The sequence below is a fragment of the Haliaeetus leucocephalus genome, unplaced genomic scaffold (assembly GCF_000737465.1).
Source record: "Haliaeetus leucocephalus isolate CR32 unplaced genomic scaffold, Haliaeetus_leucocephalus-4.0 Scaffold262, whole genome shotgun sequence".
Taxonomy (NCBI): Eukaryota; Metazoa; Chordata; class Aves; order Accipitriformes; family Accipitridae; genus Haliaeetus; species Haliaeetus leucocephalus.
In genome coordinates this window covers 4,673,014-4,679,932 of record NW_010972698.1, presented here as the reverse complement: position 1 = coordinate 4,679,932, position 6,919 = coordinate 4,673,014, and positions in this window count along the sequence as shown.

Below are 6,919 nucleotides of genomic sequence, written 5' to 3'. Positions count from 1 at the left end.
TGACTGTTTATGCAGCCGATTTGTTCAGACAAGTTTATCCCATGTGAAAAGCAGCATTTGTCTTTCTGTTAATGTGGAACTATGATACAGGCTCTAATTTCAGCAGGAGAGCGCTACCTTCCTTCTTTTTTAAAATATCTGTCTATCTACTCACCTATTATATGTATACACACACACACACTACGCACATGCTTTTTTCCTATCTTATGGGCTGCATGAGAGCAGCAGCAGCAGCATTCTGCTGATAAATTTCACGTTACCAGGCAAGAAAGCCCAGACAGCAGGTTCAGCTGAAATGAATTGCCAGAGTTCTAGGTGTCTGACTACAGGCAAAGAAAAGGAGGCTAGCTGTGGGCTTGTTCTATGTGGTGAGAGCACATCACCTGCCAAGGGAAAAGGACTGGCTCTTAGTAGGGCATGCAAGAATCAGGAAGATCTCTCTCTCTCAATCTGTCTCTCTCTAGAGCTGTGTCACTCTTGCATATGTAGCCAGGCTCCTGGTCTCCTGAGAAGAAATGTCTAATACCTTTATTCTGTCAAATCATCTACAACCCGCATCTGTCTGCAGTCACATCTTTATGGTGTATAATCTGTGTCAGTCTGTGAGATAAGGATGGAGCTGGAGCCACCTAGATTACAGCAGTCTATGTGAAGACTAAAGTTCAATGAGACCTAAATTTCAGTAAGTATGCACAACTGTTCTTCAAAGAGCAATTATATGTTAAGTTTTTACTAGCATGACTTAAAACTAAACCTTGCTGTTCCTAATCAAGTGATCCTACACAGGAACTAACCCCATTTTAGTAAGTTTATTTATCTACGGGAGCATGTTTATTGAGAACATGTGAGTATCAAACTAATAAAAATGCAGCATTTTTTAACAGTTTTGAGATTTAGAAAAAAATTTAATTCTATACCTTCCAAAATGTGGATTTAAAATAGGGTTTCTGAAGAGAGAAGTCCAGGTAAGGCTGCTGAGGCCAAATGGCCCTAAGGTTGAAGGACTAAAGGCTGGAGACATGGATGGCACAGCCAATGTTGAAAGAGGCATTGACCTCCACGTGTGATCTAGGAGGGGAGAATGACTCAGTGGAACATCCAAAAACAGACCAAGTGGGTGCGTTAAGGAGATTCCTGGAACAGTCCCCAGAATTTCATTTTTTTCACGTTTCCTCCACTTTGCCCTTCTGTTTTGGAACCAGACCTTCAATAAGAAATTATAAAGGCATTAGCTGAACTTACTCTGTAGTTTGTCTTACCAGCTACTACTGCATGCAGTGATACAGGTGGCAAAATATTTACTGTTAAACCAAAAACCACTTCTTTAATATTAAAGATCCATTCATAAGTGCCTTGGTGGGTTTATTAAGAAATAAATCAGTTATAAATACTGTAAACTTGACTACTCTCTAGCTCTGACTGAATAGTCCCATATGTTTTAAAGCCACTGTAATATATAAACCTATTACCTGAGAACTCATGATCAGTTAGTAAAAGTGATCATTCTTCCTTTCATAAGCTATTTATTGAAAATTAAACTTCAACAAAGCCATTCAAGAGGTGGCTATTTCTGTACAGATACGTCAAGAAACAACTTAATCATGACTGTAAGAGTAACTAGGCCAAATGTATGGTGTGTTCTTTTTGTCTTGATAGCTGGAGCATACATTGTTATACAGAGGATTCAAAAGTAAAATGAGAAGCTTTTGTTATCTACCATGAATGCAAACAGCATATAGTTACATGAAAGTGATTAACTGAATTGCAGTGAAAGCCAATACTAAACCAGAAAAATCTAGTAAGCAGTATTAGAACAGGGTATCAAGCTATTCCTAAAAGGGCTTTAGCTAGTATTGGTTTTGTGTAGTAAGCTGTTGAGTATATTGTCTCTTCAAGCCTGACTAGTCATTATTTTAGCCCATTAAACATATTTTAAAGACTTTAGTCAATTGAATCTACAGATCAGAAAACTGACTCTTCACACTGTTACTCTTTGGCCTTCACTGAGCAGAACCCTTCAGACCCAGGATGGTAGTAGAGAGTAGAGTGAAAAGCATCAGCTCTAAAACAAGGGAGAAAGGATCTAAACCAAGGATATTTAAAAATGGATGCTGCCGAGGTTGAACACTTAACATCCGAATGTACTCAGCTGTTCAGGTCTTCTAGCCCCCTCTGCAGTGGAGGCCATTGAAGGTGGATTCTGAACTGGATCTGGATTTGGAAGAAAGGCATTAGCTGTGGCCCATAATCTCATTCAGCAGTCTTGTATATGACTGTTGTTGAAATTCAGTGAGCTGCTTGCAAGCACTATGTATAGAACTTGCAAGTTCTATGTACAATACTTGAATGCACTAATCAGGATTCAAAATTTAGTAGAGAGTGGTAACACAAGGAACAAAAGTCGCTGGGAAGACCAACTTTTGTCTTGTACGGAATTACAACTTCCTGAAATTTACTTCTGATTTAGGACAAAGGTAAACTTCAAATATGAAGTTCTTTTACCATACAATGTAGATAACTTCTTAATAAGAACCTAGCAAAGCCACTAAAACAAACTAAAATAATAAAATTAAATTGCAAAAATTCAAGCCTCAAAAAAACTACAACAGATACTGAAAATAGTTATTCTTTTGGTATTAGTATTTCTGAAATAGTAAAATTCTATTGAAATCTGTATTATGACAAAATCTTTGGATGCAGAAGATGCATTTTTTTTAAATAGTTGCTTTTTGTATCTGCAATTATATTTCCATCAAAAAATGTTTTCAGAGAGTTTTAAATTTCTATTGTGTAACATCTAAAAAGCAGGTTTTGCAGGTTCCCAAGCTTCACTGCTTGCTTTAATCTCAGACATGCCATATAACCATTTCCAGGGATGTGACTTACCTTCAGGTACTTAAGTAATATTAAGTGTGTTTGAAAGGAAAGTCCTCCACACACTAGGGTGCTGATACCCAAACCAGAAGGCTGTAGCTTGCCACAACCTTGCTGTCCTTAGTTTGATGTTGTTCCTATATACGTCAGTAACAATTTACTCTTTCAAAGCACTTGCTATGGGGTTCTTGGGAGCCAGCTGAATAATTACTACTCTACTCCTTTCATTGCATATATTATCTTTACACTGGGAAGTTGCTGTCCTCCTGGAGGAGGGATTCATACTCCTCAGGTTACATACGTAACACAGAATTGTCTCACTGTACAGGCAGTCAGCAGAGGGAGGTGCCCTTAGAAGAAGTCAGAACGTCAAAATTTTGAAGTTGGTACTTCAAATTCTTGAGTGCTCTGACTCATTCTTTGGCCATTTCCCCAGCAACCACAGGCTTTAAATGGTCAGATGTCTTACAAAGGAATATCTGAACCAGTGAAACACCAGATGGCTATGCCTGCACAACAGTGAAGACTAGACACTTGGTCTGTGTTAGTCCAAGACAGGGGTCTGGTAAGAAAAATGAACTCAATTAATGGGATCAGATGACTTTAAGTTGCTGTTAACCAGTAATCCCAAATATCTGTAAGTGGAGCTTAGCTGAGATCTCACAGGAGAAGACCACCAACTCAAAGGTGTTAGCGTTTTCTATGAAAATAAAATCTGATTAAAAAGGCAGTGAACTGTCTTACACTGCAGATATGCAGATAAAGCCTTTCCTAAAAAGGATAAAACAAATGCTGCAAAGGTATTAATTTCCCTACTAAATCTTAGCATTGTTATTCAATCTGTTCTTCATAAAGAAGCCTAACACAAAATGAGATGTCTGCTTTTCTGCTTTCTCTGTCCTAAAGCAAATCCACTTGATCACTCAGACATGCACTTTGACTGCAAAATAACTTTTTTTACTGTTACAGGTGATTTTGGGTTTACAACCAAACTTACTTAGTCATCTCTCAGATTTTATATTTATCAAACTGGAAGGAAATACCAGCATAGATATCTAATAATTATCTTCAGAAAAAAGCTGGCTTTCAGTTCCCTCCTGGTACAAACTCATCAATGCAAGTGAGAAAAGGAGCGAAGGCATGCCTCATACCTTACACTGACATGACAAACAGCTTTCAAAATTTAGTGCGCACATTATAGTCATGAACATTCAGATTAGTCATCTTGAACCTTTTGTTAAGCAGTTTTCCTTTGCTTCCAATAAAAGGCTTAACTTGCCTTTACTCTATTTTCAGACACATTTGAAGTGCCAAACCAAACATAACAGAAACTGCTATACCAGTCTTAAGATTTTTATGGTATGACTGTATCGGTGGTAAAATACTTTGGAAAAAATGCATTACTTAATACTCAATGATGAGTTTTAAACCATCAAGTTTGAATTGTATGCTAAATACTACCCAGATTTTTTTTGTAATTACTAGCACCACGCATATCTGCCAAAATGAGATTTAGGTCTTTTAAAAAACAGGTGAGCATGTAAAATCTGATGGCTTTCTTGCTGTAATTTTCTTTAAAAATGTATCCTATTTAATTGATGTAATAGCTAACAATGATAAAAAGACACATAGGTGTGACTAACTATCACGCTTCTGCTGTAGCTGCATGCAGGATCATAATCAGAAAATATCACAAGAATGCTTAGATCAGTTATATTTGTAAGCTGATGTTTTAACACTGATGCCATTTACAGTACTGAAATACCCAAGTAATGTTTTACTCCTCACATTAAGAAAATAAAATATTCCATTAACTTTTTCTTATTTTCCTCCCACCCTAACAATATGAATTATGAGAAGCAGAACGGCAACAACAGATGTAAATGCTATTGAAGAGCATCCCAACATGGCTTCAGATTACGACAAGGTTTTGCAGACTTTCACACTACCCCTTTCCTAAGGTAAGGAAGAATACGAAGATTCTTGCTGCCATCTCCTTTCCTCTATACAAGCAAATAATGAGGGTTGGGTGACGGGAACTCTTTGAAGTGATGCTGAAATGAGAATATGTTCATGGGCAATTTTTTTTTCTTATTTGTTCATTTTCATGTAAGACTCAAAATACAAGACTGAGGAACAGTGTAGTGGCTGGAACCCGTTTCAGCTGGTTGATGGAGGGTTCTCCCCAGAGAAGCAGACCTCAATTTGAAAACACACTGAAGTGAAGAAATGGTCTGATTGCATTTGGCAAGGTTAGTTTCCTGGGTTTACATATGAGTAAATAAAAAGATACCACTTTTCATGTCAGCTGGTTTAGCCAGGTACCATGGGAGAGGTATGGAAGTCTTCATTTCACACAGGACACCATACAGAGCAACTATGAGCATGGGCATATGAGGCAAGTATTTCAGAATCAAGATAGCTTGTTAAGTACAGTACATCACCATCTATATAATAGGTGTTCCTTTACATGCTCTTCCCTCTGGGGTAAGTTGTCCCGCATCTACCACAAGACAAGGACACATACACAGGCAGAGGCGCTGTGCACTGGAAGTTCACCCTAAGCAAACTGTGCTGTGTGCTCATGCCCAGGAGACTTGTGTTAAGATCTGACAAGGAGTAAGAAGTTGCAAGGAACAACTCTCTGCTGTTCCTTCCATCCACTATGGATACATCAACTCTGCTATTTTGCTTGTTAATTCCTTCTTGACTCCATCAAACCTAAACATTTCTTTTAGATGAGTCATTAGGAGAAGAGTTCCTCTTCGCCACCTACCATTGTGCCATTCCTTCACAGGTCAAATGGACTACAGAGCAAGCACCCCACGAAATGAACGTGACAGTAACGGGTAAGTTAACAGCTTTTCACCCATATCCTTTCCACTGGTAGATGCCATGTGTAACTGCCAGATATTGGGTATTTCAGTGACCGGAGGTTTTAGTGATTGTTGGTGGTGGGGAGAGGGGAGGCCATGTAATTTCCTCCAAGTCCACAAAAGAGAGATGAAAAGTGCATCTAGGTGTTCTCAGATGAGTTGATTATGAAGTACCATTAACACTTCTAAGGCCTTTTCTGAAGATGGTGCATATTAAAATAAAAAGCTAAAAAACTTACAGCTTTACAGACGTTAGCTAGTGTGAACAATCGCAGATCCAGTGACTGAAGTAATGACAACGTATACCAACAACGATCTGGCATCAACAGTAGCAAAGCTATGCAGCAGTAAGTAGGGCTGTCACACTGAGCAGCTGCACCAGTTCTCAGTCTCACAAGTATGCACATACCCAGAGCTGTGCTGGAACAGTAGTTCAGTCATATCTGACATACAGCACAAGCCAAATTTAGTCCAATTGTCATTTTGAGCTTAAAAATACTTTGAAAGCCATCACACCTTTTGAAACACTTTTTTCTTTTAAAGCTAACGTTTCTGTATAAAAAGGATTTCTAGCTTATAGAAGAGATGAATCTAAAGAAACTGCTTCTGAAGAGGTATTGTTAAATATGAGTGCTTCGAGTCAGGAAAAGCTACTAGGGTCATTTGTAGTTTAAGCAAACTGCAGGCTACAAGATGATTAGTGTCTGTTTCTGTATGCTGAAGTTCTATGGGCGTTGCCATTATTACAGCCCAGCCAGGCCATAAAATTCTCCTGGACAGTGCCTGACTGTCCTATGGATGTCAAAGTAATCTTTTATTTGTTTTAACCAGTCATTTAGAAGTGTGACTGCTTTATTGAGCTAAGTTAGAGCAAGAAAAGGGTGTAAGCTCCTCTGAAGCCTGGGTAAATAACTTGGGATGCCCCGCAGAACCCCTCATTTGCTGTAAACCAACCGGTTATTTTCTTTTTTAATACTGTTTTTGTAATCTCAAAACTCAGGAGACAGTACCTGCCTTTAGACCCATGAAGACGGCAGCAAACGTGAGGGTGAAGTGCAATCCGGGAATGTTTCTAAGACGCTGTTTGTTTTCCCGTCGCTGCGGTAACTTGCCCATTTCTCCGTCCTTTGAGAACTAACCGAAACGGACGGCACACGGCCACCCCCCCC